At 39.8% G+C, this 18117-nt stretch overlaps 1 protein-coding gene across 15 annotated transcripts in view; it reads right to left on the reverse strand.

Moving 5' to 3' along the window:
* The window catches only part of LOC110970793 (NACHT, LRR and PYD domains-containing protein 3-like), a 267127-nt gene that overhangs the window by 22161 nt on the left and 226849 nt on the right, over window positions 1–18117 (reverse strand). The gene's annotated exons all lie outside the window — the stretch shown is intronic.

Below are 18117 nucleotides of genomic sequence, written 5' to 3' on the forward strand. Positions count from 1 at the left end.
TATTTATAAAAAGATTCAATTCAGGCTGTTGTTGTAAAGTATGTGTTGTACCAAATATAATACTGTTTGTCTTCGATACATTAAGAACCAACTTATTTTTCCTGATCCATTCCACCACAGATTGCAGTTCCTGCTGTAGGGATGTGTTTAGCTCTGAGCTTTAGGTGCTGAATCATCTGCATCCATTGATATAGTAGCCTTATCTAGTACTAGTGGTAAATCATTGGTAAAAAATGTAAATAATAAAGGCCACTGAAGCTGTGTGTGTGTGTGTGTGTGTGTGTGTGTGTGTGTGTGTGTGTGTGTGTGTGTGTGTATGTGTGTGTGTGTGTGTGTGTGTGTGTGTGTGTACTTGTTTCTGCTATACCGGTGGGGACTTTGACCTGACTATTTGCTATAAAGGTGGGGACTTGTCTTACGGTGGGGACCTAAAATGAGGTCCCCACGGGTGGCAACACCGTTTTCTTGGCCATATTGTTGTTAATAAAAAATGTAAAAGTGCAAAAACGTTTGTTTAGGGTTAGGCATTGATTTGGTGATGGTTAAGGTTAGGGTTAGGGTAAGGGTTAGGAGTTAGATATGAATGGGAGTCAATGGTAAGTCCCCACCGGTATAGAAAAACAAACGTGTGTGTGTGTGTGTGTGTGTGTGTGTGTGTGTGTGTGTGTGTGTGTGTGTGTGTGTGTGTGTGTGTGTGTGTGTGTGTGTGTGTGTGTATGCATCTTGACTGCAGGTATGTGACAGATTCTGGGTGGGAATCCTACGTTTCCTGCTCAGTGGTACTGCCTGCCTTCTGCCTTCTGCGTCGTGTGATGGAAACCTCTGATGACGATCCTGCAGATGTATTTAAGTTTAAAACGGCATTCCAGGAAGACCTACCCTCCCGTCAAGAACGCTTTGTCAACAATGAATGGCTCAAGATTGCAGCAGCTTTGGATCCTCGGTTCAAGGACTTGAAATGCCTCCCCAAGAGTGACAGAGAGGGGGTGTGGACCACACCTGGACGACTGCTGCATGAACAATCCCCACCTCGACAGACTTGTGAAGATGAGCCACCAGAGAAAAAGGGTCTTTTCCAGATGGGCTCAGACTCAGAATGAGATGAGGAGCTGCTAGCTGACAGACTGATGCACTTGTACAGAGCAGAGCCTACCATTAGGATGGAGAACTGTCCTTAGAGTGGTGCTCAGCTCACTGGAGAGCTCATGGAAAGCTGCCACTGCTGGCTGCAAACATCACTGTACCATGTGAGAGACTGTTCTCAGCTGCAGGCAACATTGTTCATAAGAAGCGCTCATCTCTTCTCTCAGACAATGTCAACAGATTGGTTTGTGTCAATAGCTGGCTGAAGAAAGAGTAGGAGAGAAAAAAGGAGAGAAGAAACGACGAGATAAAGAAGCTGCAGCAAGGAGATGTTATTTTAATGTAGCATGAAGACAGAAAACAGCTAACCTGCTCCACTTAAAACAGCAGCATCTCTAAAGCTCTGTTCACATGTCACACTTTGTAAAAGGTGTAAAATGTAAAGATGTGTCTCACAGTCTGGACAGTACAAGGCTCTCTGTTTCCCCTTTAATTCTGATTTAAAAAGGCCATAAGTGTGATAATACTGAATGCTACAAGTTATTCTGACAGCATCACCAGTAGTCAGCTATCTGTACTGTACTGGATTTATTTTCAACCTTTTGAATTAAAATGTTAAAAATGTTTTTATCACAAATCCTGGTCTCAGTAGCTGCTGAAAAAGAGTAACAGAGCCACATTAATGGGGATAAATGTTGTTTTTTGTTAATATGGACTTTGAAAGGTGTTAAAAAAACATTAAGTGCAGAAATATTCCTTCTTCCTTCAGTCTGTTTGCTCAGACAACATAAAACGTGAACAATATAGATTAAAAATGAACGATATTTAATCTAAATTAATCCACAGCAACCTTTAGATTAACCAGATTACATTTTTTAATCGTTTGGCAGCACTAGTTTACATCACATCTATTTTTAGGTTTGATGGTTAAACTCTGGAGCACAAATAAAGCTCCAGTAAATGTTAAATAAAGCAGGCAGTCAGTTATTGGGACAGTCTGATGAGCTGCTGTCAGTTTACATTCTGTCTTTTCTTTCTTTTTGTGTTTTCATGTTGAACCTTGTTGGTTTAACTGTGAACTGATAAAAAGGTCAGATCTGTAGCCCTCATGGACCAACTAAGGTCACATTATCAGACAATCAGCTCCTGCAGTTCCTCAGTCCTGGTTCCAGATGACTTTAACAACATGAGGTACTCTGAATGTGGACTAGTACTATGAAGCATCTCCTTCTCTGTCAGATCAGAGTTTTTCTACCATTTTCTGCACCGGTCTGAGGTAAATGTGTGAGATTGGAGTTTATCTGGATGAAATGAAGGAATTCATCTGCAGGTTTTAGAAATGAAAACATGAAGTGTAGCTTTTGGAGGCTGGAGATGAAGATCTAAAACTCTGATTATTGTCACAACCTCCTTCAACAATCACAGTCTTCTCATTGGACAGAAATCAAACTGCAGTTCTGCACATTCAAGTCCAATAAGCAGAAAACAGAGCATCAGATTCAGTTTGTTGTTGAAGGAGTGGTGGAATTCACCGCTTTAGATTTCCTCATACTTCTGGCTGATTGACGTGTTGTTTTGTTTTCAGTCACAGCCGCTCCCCAGAAACCAAAGTTTGAAGAATGTGGAAGAACTGGAACCAGAATGTACGTGACACTGAGCTGCAACCTGCCTCCACTGGTTCTGGTCCAACACAAACATGAAAACTTCCCTCCATAGATGAGGCACAAACTTTACAGCTTCACACTGTTTCTGTGTAAAATCCAACAGCTTCAGCAGCGACAGTCCTGGTTAGTGGAAGCAGCAACGACGAGGTCCAGACGAGCAGCAGACATCCACACATCTGTCCACAACCAGAACCAGCAAGACTTGATCCATGTCAGACTGGACAGAACCAGAGTCAGAACCAGCAATTAAAGACATTTAAAACATCTACAGTCCCAAAGTCTGGAAACACCTCTTCAGTGGTTTTTGATTTACTTATTTTCTACATTGTGGATTAATACTGAAAACATCAAAACTATGAAAGAACATCAATGGAATTATTTAGTAAACAGCAAAGTGTTCAACAAACCAGAATATGTTTTATATTTTAGATTCTTTGATGACAGCTCTGCACACTCTTGGTATTCTCTCAATCAGCTTCATGAGGCCCTCTAATCTAACTATGCTAACAATGTTAACACTGCTAAATATGATGACGATGCTAAAACTAGGCTAAAAGGAACCCCCTGACTTCAGTCTTTGTTCTAACCTCGACTAAAGGATCCCTATGATTCCAGTCTTTGTTCAAAGCTAGGCTAAAGGATCCCTATGATTCCAGTCTTTGAGCAAAGCTAGGCTAAAAGGATCCCTATGATTCCAGTCTTTGTTCTAAGCTAGGCTAAAGGATCCCTATGATTCCAGTCTTTGTTCTAAGCTAGGCTAAAAAGAATCCCCTGATTCCAGTCTTTGTTCTAAGCTAGGCTAAAAGGATCGCTATGATTCCAGTCTTTGAGCAAAGCTAGGCTAAAAGGATTTCTATTATTCCAGTCTTTGTTCTAAGCTAGGCTAAAGGATCCCTATGATTCCAGTCTTTGTTCTAAGCTAGGGTAAAAGGATCCTCCTGATTCCAGTCTTTGTTCTAAGCTAGGCTAAAAGGAACCCTATGATTCCAGTCTTTGTTCTAAGCTAGGCTAAAGGATCCCTATGATTCCAGTCTTTGTTCTAAGCTAGGCTAAAAGGAGCCCTATGATTCCAGTCTTTGAGCAAAGCTAGGCTAAAGGATCCCTATGATTCCAGTCTTTGTTCTAAGCTAGGCTAAAAGGAACTCCCTGATTCCAGTCTTTGAGCAAAGCTAGGCTAAAGGAACCCTATGATTCCAGTCTTTGTTCTAAGCTAGGCTAAAAGGATCCCTATGATTCCAGTCTTTGTTCTAAGGTAGGCTAAAAGGATCCCTATGATTCCAGTCTTTGTTCTAAGGTAGGCTAAAAGGATCCCAATGATTCCAGTGTTTGTTCTAATCTAGGCTAAAGGGAACCCCCCGATTCTAGTCTTTGAGCAAAGCTAGGCTAAAAGATCCCTATGATTCCAGTCTTTGAGCAAAGCTAGGCTAAAAGTATCCCTATGATTCCAGTCTTTGTTCTAAGCTAGGCTAAAAGGATCCCTATGATTCCAGTCTTTGAGCAAAGCTCGGCTTAAAGATCCCTATGATTCCAGTCTTTGAGCAAAGCTAGGCTAAAAGTATCCCTATGATTCCAGTCTTTGTTCTAAGCTAGGCTAAAAGGATCCCTATGATTCCAGTCTTTGAGCAAAGCTCGGCTAAAAGATCCCTATGATTCCAGTCTTTGAGCAAAGCTAGGCTAAAAGTATCCCTATGATTCCAGTCTTTGTTCTAAGCTAGGCTAAAAGGATCCCTATGATTCCAGTCTTTGAGCAAAGCTAGGCTAAAGGAACCCTATGATTCCAGTCTTTGTTCTAAGCTAGGCTAAAGGAACCCTATGATTCCAGTCTTTGTTCTAAGCTAGGCTAAAGGAACCCTATGATTCCAGTCAGAAATCCTTTGTTAGACGGTGGTCATGGTTGTATCACAGAGTGAATATTTTCTCAGGAGTCGGTGTGATGTTGTGGCTAGTTAATGTTGTTGTCATGTTTGTTCTTATTTATTGTTTCTATTTTCTGCATGTGCTTATTATGCTAATGAGCCGTAGTCACGGCAACGGTACACTCGTTAAGTTTTATATGAAGCCACTCAGTGAGTTAATCTGAGTCACGTGAAGCTCATTATTCTGTGTTTATTCTTTGGATCTAACTGTTGCTTTCCCTTTGATAAGTCAGGAATGTGAAGAGAATAAGTTTATTTTCAGTCTGAAATTATCAGTGTGAAGTTGCTTCTGCTCTGTGCACAGATGGCCTAACTTCCAGTTTTCAGAATAAGAGCGTGTCTGTTTAAATAGTGGAGTGTTTGATGGTGTTCATGTGTAGAGGGATACATCAGCTCATGACTGTGACTGAGATATGTTTATTATTCCCTTTCCTTATAGAAAACCACAACAACAAGTCAACAGACCATCAGCCAAGTCTCTGCTTCTTTCACTGCCGTACTGTGGACAAATTGTTCTAAGTGATGTTCTAGCCCACACCCCCTGTGTGACCCTGGTGGTAACACAGAACCAGAGACTAAACCAAAGCCTGTTACGGTGGGAGGTTGGAGAACCCAGGTGCAGAAACAACAGACAGGCAAACTGGTGTGATCAGGAAAGGGGTTTTTATTAAATGAGAATCCAATCTACTAAATAACTGAGAACAGGAGTAAGGAGGCAGAACAAAAACCAAACAGCTGGAAACAACAGAGCTAAGGAGAGGTACTCACACACAGGGGAAAGTAATAACCGAGGGAGCAAACAGGCTGAGGTCAATCAAAACAAGAGTCCAAGAGGGGGAATCCACAAAGAGGGGAAGCAGAAGGGTCCATAAACTGATGCAGTCCAGAGGTGGTAGGGTTTGTGGGGGACGGAGTCTGGGACGACATGTGAGTCTGGCAACGATCCGACTGAGAGAAGGCACAGAGCTTTTATAGCTGAGGTGGGGGACAGGTGAGTAGTGTTTTTCTGATTACTGCAGCTGACACCCACAGCAGCAATCAGCTGGTAGAGTGCAGGCAGAGCCAGAGGGCGAGTGACCGGGAGAGAGAGACAGGAAGGAGAGACGACAGACAGAGGGAGCCAGAGAAAAACAAGAAAAAACACACACAGATGGGCAACAATGGGGAAAAGATCAGTCAAAGCTTTAACAACGATGAGGGATATTCCTCAAGTAAGAGTGGATCAACCAACAGCACAGAGATCACACAGCTCTGTTCATCACACTGTCCAAACTCTGACATGGAACAGTCAAGTAGAAAAGCCCTAGAACAACATGCAATAATAAAAGACATGTGAGAAGAAACACAGCTGGATTATGAGGTCACAGCTCCTGGAATGGCTTTGGGGATTCTCCTAAACTATTACAGTCCAGAGGGAAGTCTGGAAAATGTCATAGATGTCACCAAAAGAAGAACAAGAAGAACATGGTGGTCTCTGCTGTGGTGTCTTTGCTGAAGCTAAAGTCCCTGCAGCACTCGGCAGTTATGGCAGACGCTCACATTCTTCTGAACCAACAAATCACACGTGGATGCCTGCTCCAGTATGACAGGGTCTTTATGAAATAACGCTCCTTTGGGGGCATTCCCTGACACACAGCGGAACTGTCCAGACCCAAAAGCAGGTTGACGAGCTCCGTCACTGAGGTCAGGCTGCTGGTGGGGAGCAGTGACCTGATAGAAGAAGTCCAGGTGGATCAGCACCATGGTGGAGCAGCATCATGTTGGACTGCTTCCAACACTGGATGAGCTGCAGCTGAGGGCCTTCCACCGTTTAGCGTAGCATAAGACTGGCAGAACAGAGGAGTGTAAAGACTGCAGGAGCTTGGTAAGCTGGTTTTCCATGTCTGCTCCACCTCCAGTTATCAGCTAAACTGAAGATCTGTGGAACCTGCAGACACCCGGAGAATGACAGCACATCAGCGTGGGATTGTCTGTGGTTGCCGGGACAACACGACACGACAAAGAACGACTCTCACCGTTGGAAAGTCTTCTTCAAGTAGCTTTAGAGCATCTCTGCCTGTGTGTGCATTCCTTCTGCTTTACTGGTCCTGAAGTCTGAAATACTCACTGCAGCACCACATATACATCAAATAATGTGCTTTATCTCCAACATAAAGAAGCCACAGTATTTATATGAGCTTCAGAATTCTACTTTCTCATTATTGTCTGTTGAAGTAGCGTTTTATAGACTTTTACAACACATTTTGTGAACGTTTCACGTTTGCAGTCTTATTTATTTGTTGAATTTGTTTCCGTTATTGACTTGATTTGACATTTATTTTACTGTAAAGATCTCTGTGACTTTGTCTGCTCCACAAATAATGATTTTTTTTGTTATTATTCAGTTTTTCTCTGCTGTCTTTGGCTCTCAGCTCACAGATATGTGGTTTGATGTTCTGTCATTTTCACATGAAGTCTGAGGCTTTTTATGGATTTAAAGGGCAACAGTGAAAAGGGTCAAAAGGGCCAGATTTTACAAATAATCACTTCCAATGAGATGAATTTAGCTTTCACAAATGTTGTGTTTAAATATAAATGAGGTGGTGTATTATCTGTATGGATGTAAAAAGATGTGAATATTTGATAAAACACACTTTGTTTGTTTGCATGTTTGAGCCAAAAGCTTTACGGTGACAATTTGGTTTTAATCGCTCAGAAAAAAGACGTTTAAAAGGCAAACAATGTTTTATAAATGAGGCTATGAACAATATATGAAAGAAAGAATAAAAAGTGACGTGTGCCAAAGCAAAGATTTCTTCCTCAGAGTTGGAGGAAAAATTAATTTAGAGAAAAATATGAATCATCCCTGAAATACAGCAACACAAATAAAAAAACAAAAATCTAAATGATTTTTTCTCCACTAGCCTGAAAAAAACACGTTGCATTAACACACAAATGAAGCATCTTGTTCCTGAATGTCGATCATCTGAATCACAGTCTTTCACTGATTTATTCATTATTTATTACTAGTTTTTAAAGACAAACAGATCCCACTGAAGGAACGACATGGACTAAAAACTAACTCCTTTGGATGAAATAAAGTTTGATTTGATATTTTTCCAGAACAAAAATCTGAATCTTTGATGAAACCAACTTAAAAATTCATCTGATAGTTTGTTTACTGTCAACAACCAGAAACAACAACAACAAATAAACATGTTTTAGGCTAATTTCCCCGTTATGGGTTGAATTAAAGTTTGTCTGATCTTATAAAATGTTCGATAAGAAAGACTTTTTAATAAAATGCCTCAAAATGTCACATTAACACACAAATGAAGCATCTTGTTCCTGAATTTCCTTTGACTCTTTATTCTTCTTCTTTAGATTTATTTATTAGCTTTAAAAGTTTGATTCATTTACAATAACCCTCATTAATGAAATGAAACCCCTGCTGTAAAAACTGTTCAAATATCTCCAATTATCTGTGAAATAAAGATATTAAAGTTTGTTCTCTCTGTCGGTCCAACAACAACAAATAAACAACAATTAAGACGGTTGATTTTTGGACAGAAAACAGCACTGATTCTCCTGACACTCCTTTAACATCACGTCTGAAACTCTACTTTGAAGGTGATTCTTTTAGAAAATGAGGACTTTTATTGCTCAGAATGATTAAAGCTGAAGCTGTGAGTGAGCTGTGTGCTCCGTACCGTGACGTCTCCGTCTTGGTCTCCGTCTCGGTCTTTGTCTCCGTCTCCGTCTTGGTCTTGGTCTCCGTCTTGGTCTCCGTCTTGGTCTTGGTCTTGGTCTCCGTCTCCGTCTCCGTCTTGGTCTTGGTCTCCGTCTTGGTCTCCATCTTGGTCTTGGTCTTGGTCTTGGTCTTGGTCTTGGTCGTCGTCTCCGTCTTGGTCTCCGTCTCCATCTTGGTCTTGGTCTCCGTCTTGGTCTTGGTCGGACAGAACCAGCGTCATGTCGCCGGTCAGCTCCATCTCTGAACACTTCCAGTCTTTGGTTGTTCGGCTCGTCTGCATCACCTGAAAACAGACAAAGAAAACACGATAGAAGTTCTGACTGTAGCTCAAACTGAAGGAAGAGGAAACAGAAAGATGTTTTTAACGTACCTGAGTGGGACGACTGAGAGGCGACGTTAAAACCGTCGACTTGATCAGCGTTTCCAAGCTGTAGGTGTCAAAATTACATCATAATAATTATTACAATAATAAAAACAATAAAAGACTTTAGTTCTACAGCACCTTTAAAGCTGGCATTAAAACATCAGATAAACCAAAAAAGGAAATAAAACATGAGAAAAAAATGTTTTTAAAAATCAGAGAAAAGTCCAACAGAAGTTCTAACTGAATGCGATCACTCCCTAGTTTACCTGCTGACCTAAAATTTAAACCTCTGAGTCCTCAAACTGCCGGCAGGTTGTCTTTAAAAATCTGCTAGAATCAAACTCAGGCTTGGTGGTCTCAATAATTCACATTAACAGCTTCTAATGATTCACTACACAATGTTTGTGGACATTTTAATACTGAAAACATTTTATTTCTATTTCTGGAAACGTTAGTCACAGGTTTTGACAATTTAATAATATCTTTGGATAATTTAATAATATTTCAAAGCATGACTATTTAATGGGGCTGCTCAGTGGCGTAGTGGTTAGCACTGTCGCCTTGCAGCAAGAAGATCCCCGGTTCAAATCCCGGCCTGGGATCTTTCTGCATGGAGTTTGCATGTTCTCCCTGTGCATGCGTGGGTTTTCTCCGGGTACTCCGGCTTCCTCCCACAGTCCAAAAACATGCTGAGGTTAATTGGTTACTCTAAATTGTCCGTAGGTGTGAATGTGAGTGTGATTGTGTGTCTGTATATGTAGCCCTGTGACAGACTGGTGACCTGTCCAGGGTGTCCCCTGCCTTCACCTGAGTCAGCTGGGATAGACTCCAGCACCCCCCATGACCCTAGTGAGGAGAAAGAGGTGGATGGACTATTTAATGCCATTTTAAATCTGTTCAACAGAGCAGCAGGAGGAGCTGCTACATGTGGAAAAACTGCATTTTCATTGATTACCTGCTGATGTTTATTTCATTGATGAGGCCCAGCTGTCCTGAGAGCACAACACGAAGCCGGAGTTCCTGCAGGAGTCCAGCTGGTCCTGGGTCAGCCGGGTGACGTGAACTTCAGCTCTGGCACCGGTCGACGGGAAGACGGGAGATTTACGGAGCTGGAGCTCTGGAGGAAACCAATCAGAACTTAATGCTGCTCCCTTCAAAGTCACAAATATGACCAGAATGTATAGAAAAGCATAAAACAATATGACCTGAAAGTATAACCACATGTAGAAAACATTTACCAAAAATAAGTAGAAAAATATGACCTAAAAATGTAAACAAAAAATAAAAATGTTTCCTACAAATATGTAGAAAAATACGTCCTAAAAATACAAATATAAATATAAAAATATGTCTTAAAAATATAAACATAAGTACAAAAACATGTCCTAAAAATATATAAGAATAAGTACAAAAATGAATTATAAGTAGAAAAATATGCACTAAAAATATATAAAAACTAAGCAGAAAATGTCCTAAAAATTTAAATGCAAATAGAAAAATATGATCTGAAAATATAAACAGAAAAACATGTCCTAAAAATATACACAAAAATAGAAAAATATGGCCTAAAATATATAGAAAATAAGTAGAAATATATGCCATAAATAACAAAAAACAAAGTAGAAAAGTATGCCCTACAAATATAAATATCAAAATATGTCTGAAAAATATAAACACAAGTACAAAAATCCATCCTAAAAATACACAAAAATAAATACAAAAATGAGTTCTAAGCAGAAAAATATGAACTAAAAATGTCTAAAATAAGTACAAAAACGTGATAAATAGAAAACACCTTTACATTATTGCTCTTTGCTACAGATTGTTTATTTTTTAGCCTACTAGTACATTTATGCTGGTGAACAAGAGCCTATAGGCTGTACTGGGACCATGGAAAAAGGGCCGAGAAAGTGAATTTCATTCCTCTCACATGGATCTACATGAACTCTGCTTTATAAACTAGTGTCATTAATCACAGCTAAAGTTATAGGGGGATACAAATGATTTCAGCCTCATTGTCTGCACCTGCCAGAAAATGTACCCCCCCCATATATTCCTCAGGTGATGTGCTGACATCATGTGGTTTATTCTGCAGACATTTCTCATCATGTACAACCTGTGTGTTCACATGTCCATTAGCCTATAGAGGGGGTACATTAGGAGCAGACAGTGAGGCTGAAATAATGTGCATCTCCTATAACTTTAGCTGTGATTAATGACACTAGTTCTAATTCACAGGTTTTGCTGGGTGTAGTGACGATCAAACTAGAAGAGTGACAGAGGTAAAAACAGAGCTCTGTGTGACACGCTGGAAGAAAGAAAACATGAAGCCGTACTACAAAAATACTGTTTATTCTTGGCTTTCATAAAAACATACACTTCATCGCGGTCATCAGAAATGTGGCACCCTGCCTTTCCCTCTCTGCAGCAAACAGACACTCAGGTCAGTGCAGGTGATCCATATGAAGCAATCACTCAGCCACAGTCACACTCCAGCAGCCCATGCAGATCCACCCAATGGTGATTTTAGGGGGTGGCCGGGGCCACCCCTGAAATCTCATTGGCCACCCCTGCGGCCACCCCAGATCTGATAGGTAGTTGGTCACATGGGCGTAACGGACGCGGGGTACGCGTGGGACATGTCCCCCGCACTTTCCACATCTGTCCCCTCTATCCCCCCGCACTTTTTTCAGCCGTTACAACATCTAAACCCGTTATTAGCATCCAGTAACGTGTTTTCCCGAGCCGTCTTTGAATGCACCATGAGCGCATGCTAACGCAGGTGTTCCACAGGAGACGTGCTGCTGTGCTGAGCTGTGCTGAACGTGCGTCTGGAGTAATGTTTAGCAAACCAGCCAGAGCTAGCAAGAAGCAAAAGACTACACAGTTCTTTCCAAACAAACCGTGTAAGTTGTGTGACCTTGTTGGATGCAAACAATGTTAGACTTGTTAGCTAAATGATGACAAGGTAAAACGTGGCAATATATCAATATGTTAAGCTAGTTAATAATTTGAATGTGGTTGCCTCTGTTACATTACTGCTAATTAGTTTATTCTTGGAATAAACCCAGTCCTCTTTCATTTCTGGGCAGAAGATGTGCTCACAATTGCTCTCCATGTATTTAAGTCTTTTGGTCCCAAAAGAGGAGAGTCAGGGAGGAGAAAAAAGAATAGGCTATCTATGGTATAAATTTACAACTATTTTTACTGCTTCTCTTTCAAATTCTATCTCAGAATTTTGATTTTCAGATTTTTTAATGATTATTTCCATAACAAAGAGCAGAGTCAGGCAGGAGATGGACCAGAGGCAGTAATGTGACCATCAGGGTCTGCAGAGGTGAAAAAAATATGTATCTATGGGTTAAAGTGATTTTGAGGTTAAATTCTACTGCAATTTTTACTCTTCCTAATGCTATTTCAGAATGTTTCTTACCACATTTTTTATGTTTATTGCCATAACAGAAAGAGCAGAGTCAGGGAGGAGATGGATCAGAGGCCAGCAGCAGGGACAAGGATGTAGGGTCTTTACAGGTAAGGAGAGATTATAACTTCCTGAAAATAAGATATCTATTGCAGGGAGAAACCAGGCAGTACTGATCATTTCATGTTCAGTGTTTGGCACCTTTGGCTACTCGTCCAGTAGATGTTCAAGGGACATTGTTGTCAACTCAACTAGAGTTTGGCCACTAAAACTTTAGATTTTATAGTTTAAAGTTTTATACTTTATAGTTTAAAGAACCAGCCTAGTGGATGAAACTCCGCTATGCCATAGCCACCCCACACTAGCTTTGTGTCCCATCAAGGCCACCCCGGTAAAAAAGTCCTGGATACGCCACTGGATCCACCACTCCCAGTGACACGTGGGAACATCCCTGCCTCTACAGTTGTATCCCCTGAAGTAACAGTGGCCCAGCTTTATGAACAGAGTAAATGAAGAATGCTGCAGGTCTACACATGCTCCAAGGCAAAGGGTTTACTGCTTATTTCTGATGAGTCATCTGACTCAGAGCCCAGAAATCAGAGGCCAAAAAAGGTCATGTTTTCATTCCTTTTAATTCTTATTGTGACAGATTTGTGAACAGTTAAACAACCCGTCAATCACAGCCATCATTTGCTGATCTGTGCACGTCTTTGCAGAGACGATCCCCAAAGAGTGGGCCTCCAAGAAGACCACCAGAACCCAGTGGGTCAGCAGGTAAACAATGACAACATGTGTTATACAGTATTAATGCTGCAAAAGCTGCTTTGGTAAGTTGGTAATGGTTTGTTTCTCATATCGTTACCTACAGAGAGCTGAACCAAAGGTCGATTTGGGACAAACGTCAGATCAGTTTAGTGAGGAAATTCTGACGTTAAGTGATGGCTCAGATTCCCTCTTTTTTGAAGACTCTGACATTAACTTTGGAGCCAGCGGTGGGGATGACGATGGCGACACCACCCTTCCCTGGAATCCTCCTGATGACCCTCAGCAGGTAGAGTACAGATCTAAGTTACAACAGTGGAGCAAAATGTTACTGCAGTCACTGTTTCCTTTCAAATGTGTCACAAATATTGTGTACTCAAACCTACAGAAAGAGTTACAAACGGTCACTCATCTATTCTAACTCAAAGCTGATGTTTTCAGATGACTTTTTCATGGGGGTGCAAATGATCGAGTAATTCATTCATCGATAGTTGGTTCATCTTATCAATCGATGATCGATTAATTGATAAGCTCCAGTTTTTCTGAGAAGCTGAATTTGCCTCTGAATCAACAAGTTCCTTTCTACACAAATGCTTTATCTTTCTTATGAAAGACAAAATACAACTCATATTCCTTAATAAAGATTTGTTCTGAACAGCAGGGAACTTTAAGGTGACTTGAAACATGAAAATAAATCAGTGAACTGTCTGTTAGACATTCAATCATAAAATCAAACGTATAGATAACAAAATAATATTAGAATGACAACATATGCCAAGGAGCCAGATGTATCCAATATGGGAGGTAAATGAAGTGGAATCAGAAGCAGGAAAATAGAATCAGGAAAAAGCAGCATTGGGGTAGACAGGTGTTTGGAGCTCAGCCGTCCAATGGACCATGGGTGGAAAGTGTTCCTCAGCCTGTTTGTCCTGCTTTGGAAGGATCCAGTCTCTTCCCTGATGGCAGCAGGATGAACAGCTGCTGTCTGCCCTCATCTTTATACAGCATCTTTTGCTTTGCTTTTATCAAGTCAGAACAGCAACAAGGAAAAGAAATGTGTGTTTTCTATCTGCAGTGTAAATGAGGTAAGCATGAATAAAGCCAGTGAAACGATCAGATGTGGAATGTTTTTATTGACTGGATCAATGTGAAGAGACAACCCAGCATTTTAATGTCATGTTTTAGCAACATACAAACAATCCTCTTTTCCTCCAACAACACCACTGGGTGACAATAAGAAAATGAAACAACACACATCACATAAAACAGCTGGAAATGAAGCGACTACATGAACTGTGGAAAATGTAACTACAGCAGAAGTGATGGTAAAAAACATCCAAAACTAGCTCCCAAGGAAGGACTGCTGACTTGAAGGGCTACAATGAATCCTAAATGAAGCTTTGAATGTGTAGGAAATAAAGCAACACAAACTTTGGTGTGGTTACAGAGCAGCTAGAGCCACGGAATACAAAAGTTTGCTCATCTTAGTAACACGTCTGCTGTGAAGTCAGCTCTTCATCACTACATACTGTCTGGACTCCCATACTGGACTTGTACTCAGTGTGCTAATGTCCAACAGTGAAGTCTCAGAACCTTTCTATGAGACAGACTAATGTTAGACTGTCAAATTACAATCAGTACAGTGCAAAACAAGCGTAATGAATGATTGATTTTCAAGGAAAAATATCTAATTAGCTGCAGCACATATGTAGGCTTTCTAAATAATTTTCTGTGTTGGTGACAAAGGCTTGGAGTGTGATCTGGGCACAGAGCACTGAGACGTGTTGAAGATGCCGTTTCCAAACAGCCACATATTTGCATGGATGTAAGAAGAACGACTAAGGGCTTTGCATTGGAACGATAAGAACTTGAGTTAGTGCTCTAGCTGACATGCTGCTGTTCAGAGACACACTGGCCACTGGAACAGTCGGTGGCTTCAAGAGAAAAGACAAAAACATTCAGAGTCAAACGCCACACAAAATCTGTGCTAAAACTATTTCTGTTAATGTGAACAAAGTCCAACATAAAATGCTAAAACTGCATGAAATTTCAAGTCACACAAATTAAACTTGCACCACAAAAACTATGAATGGGGGTTAAGCAGACAGTATTTAAGTGTGACTGTGCGTGTCTGTCTGCTTGTGTTTACACATGACCAATGCACAAGCAGCATCTTGGAGGCAGACAGGCAGCGCTGCAAACTTGTTTCCAGCTGAACTTCCATCTGGATTGCTGCATTGATCTGGTCTTGCTGCCGTTTTTCTCAGTGATCTCCCCTGCACTCTGAGTGTCCAGCCAGCATTACAAAGTCCACTCCAGCACCTGAGAGGCACACAAAGATAGCCCAACAGACACTGACAAGCCTGTTTGAACAGAAAGCAGTTTGAAAATGTACATGAGGAATGGCTGCTATTATTTGCTGAATGCAATAATGTGGACATTGTTCTTTTGTGTTTTGTTTAAAGGCTTTTCACCTCACCCTATCACCTAAACGTATCAACGACGGATACACGATATACTGGAGATGGCATCGGCCGATATCAGGGTTTCCCCGTATATCGGTATCAGACCGATGAGAAAAATTAGCCAATGTGAAAAACCGATGATTTTCTCCATCATTAGTGCCTTCATCTCTCTCTCTCTCTCTCTCTCTCTCTCTCGACCACGCCGAGTTTGTTTGAGTTGCACAGAAGTGAGTTAAGTCATGCAGCAAAGCATTGTGGGAAGATTGGTTACATGTAAACAGGAAGACATGTCTGCAGTCTGGGAGTATTACACTTTGTCCAAGGAAGATGCACGAATTGCAAAATGCAATACACCCCCCCGTCATGGCGGACAGAACAGCAGACGAAGAGTTGGTCACGAGAAAAGGGCCTCATGTTCCATCGATTCTATGGAAGTGGTTCAGCTTTGACCAGACTGACACAGAGCAGACTACAGTCATGTGCAAGGTTTGCAAAAGTGCTGTGAAAACCAAGAGTAGCAGCACAACTAACCTCTTGTGTACCCTCTAATATTCTGTTTTATCTTTTTTATTTAATTCTATTTTATCTTATTTTAATTTATTGTAGTTAATTTAATTTTACCTTCTGTTTCTACCCTCTAATATTCTGTTTTATCTTTTTTATTTAATTCTATTTAATTTAATTTTAATTTATTGTAATTAATTTAATTTTACCTTCTGTTTCTACCCTCTAATATTCTGTTTTATCTTTTTTATTTAATTCTATTTTATCTTATTTTAATTTATTGTAGTTAACTTAATTTTACCTTCCGTTTTATCCTCTAATATTCTGTTTTATCTTATTTTTATTTAACTTTATTTATCTTATTTTATTTTATTGTAGTTAATTTAATTTACCTTCTGTTTCTACCCTCTAATATTCTGTTTTATCTTATTTTTATTTAACTTTATTTTATCTTATTTTATTTTATTGTAGTTAATTTAATTTTACCTTCTGTTTCTACCCTCTAATATTCTGTTTTATCTTATTTTAATTTATTGTAGTTAACTTAATTTTACCTTCTGTTTCTACCCTCTAATATTCTGTTTTATCTTATTTTTATTTAACTTTATTTTATCTTATTTTAATTTATTGTAGTTATTTAATTTTACCTTCTGTTTCTACCCTCTAATATTCTGTTTTATCTCATTGTTTGCCCCTTTATTGAACATCCATTATTATTACTATTATTATCCATCCACCTGCTTTTCTGCAGATTATTGGGCCCCTAACAGAAATGAACTGAAGCCGATCAGCTGATTGAGGAGCACCTGTGCAGGTGAGTGGGCGGAGTCTATATAAGGAGGTTGTTTGTTCAGGTCGCTCTCTGCTGTTTGGAGCTTTAGACGCATTGAAAGTTTGTTTCTACTGAGATTTTAAAAATGTTCTGGTTTTAGTGGCTGCGTTTTGTTCTGTCTTATTTTTACTGCATGTGCAGCTTTTAGTCGTTCAGTGTGAAGACTTTTTTACAACTTACACTCATATTTTATTTCAAACTGGCGTTAGTTTTGTCGTTGTCACGGTCGGTGCTCCTCTGAAGTGACGTCTAATAATCTGAGTTAAATGTTTTCAGCTGTGAAAGAAGGAAAAAGGCTGGAAATGAGAGAACGCGGTGCAGAACGAGGCCGATTTAAAATGTTTGATCTAAAGTAAGAATAAATCGTCAGCAGCTGCAGGAGCTTCGTTAAAGTGGAGGTTGGTGTGAAAAAGTTCCTCTGAGAAGAAATTGAGGCTTATAATCATGAGGCTTTTAATACTGAAAACATTTTATTTGTTAAACTCTTTATTAAACAAACATACAAAATGATACACAGCAAAACACAGACTCCCCCCCCCCCCCCCCCCCCCCACCACATGCACACACATCCCACACTCATCATTCAGACCACCAGGCTGTATTTCATATTCAGAACCCTGTTCCTGTCAAAATCATCATCATTACCACGACCATTCATAGGATTAATGGGATTTAAAAAAGAAAAATAAAGAAATAAAGATTATAATGATGATAATAATAATGATAACAAAGAATCATCACAACATCAGACGTTAATAACAACAATAACCATACCCAGCAATTAAGGAAATTAAATAAATAAAACACAAACAACAAAACAAAACAGAACTCCATCAAACAAGCTGAAAATGTTGCATCTCTGTATCAGTAAAGCAAATATTCCTTTTTTTCTGGTGTTCAGATAATTTATTTTGATTAGTAGCAATTATTCTTTCTAGATTATATTGATAGAAAATCTTATTTTAAAATGTTTTAAAGATAAATCTGAAATATTTTGCCAACAGTCAAACTGTATTCACAACAGTGGACAGTTATCCTGAAAAATACCAAGCATAATGTTCACAGGTGTAAGTTCAAAAACTGAGAGCCAAAGACTTGAACCGAGTTTGAACAGACATCCAGAAGCTAACAGGGACAGAAATCAAACAAAAGCATCAGGTCCTCTTCTTCCCCTGACAAACCTGCAGCAGCTTTTACTATTTTCCAGCTATACAAGGCCTTTTGTTGCAGTTATTTTATGAAGATTTCAATTGAAATATTCTGAATATGAGTCTGTTGAAGTTTTATAAACTGTTTTAAAGTCGTTTTTCCACCAAATTTGAACATTAAACTGGTCTCCCAAAACAAACAGGGTCTGTGAGGAAAAAGAAAAGCTC

The sequence above is a fragment of the Acanthochromis polyacanthus genome, chromosome 22 (assembly GCF_021347895.1).
Source record: "Acanthochromis polyacanthus isolate Apoly-LR-REF ecotype Palm Island chromosome 22, KAUST_Apoly_ChrSc, whole genome shotgun sequence".
Taxonomy (NCBI): domain Eukaryota; kingdom Metazoa; phylum Chordata; class Actinopteri; family Pomacentridae; genus Acanthochromis; species Acanthochromis polyacanthus.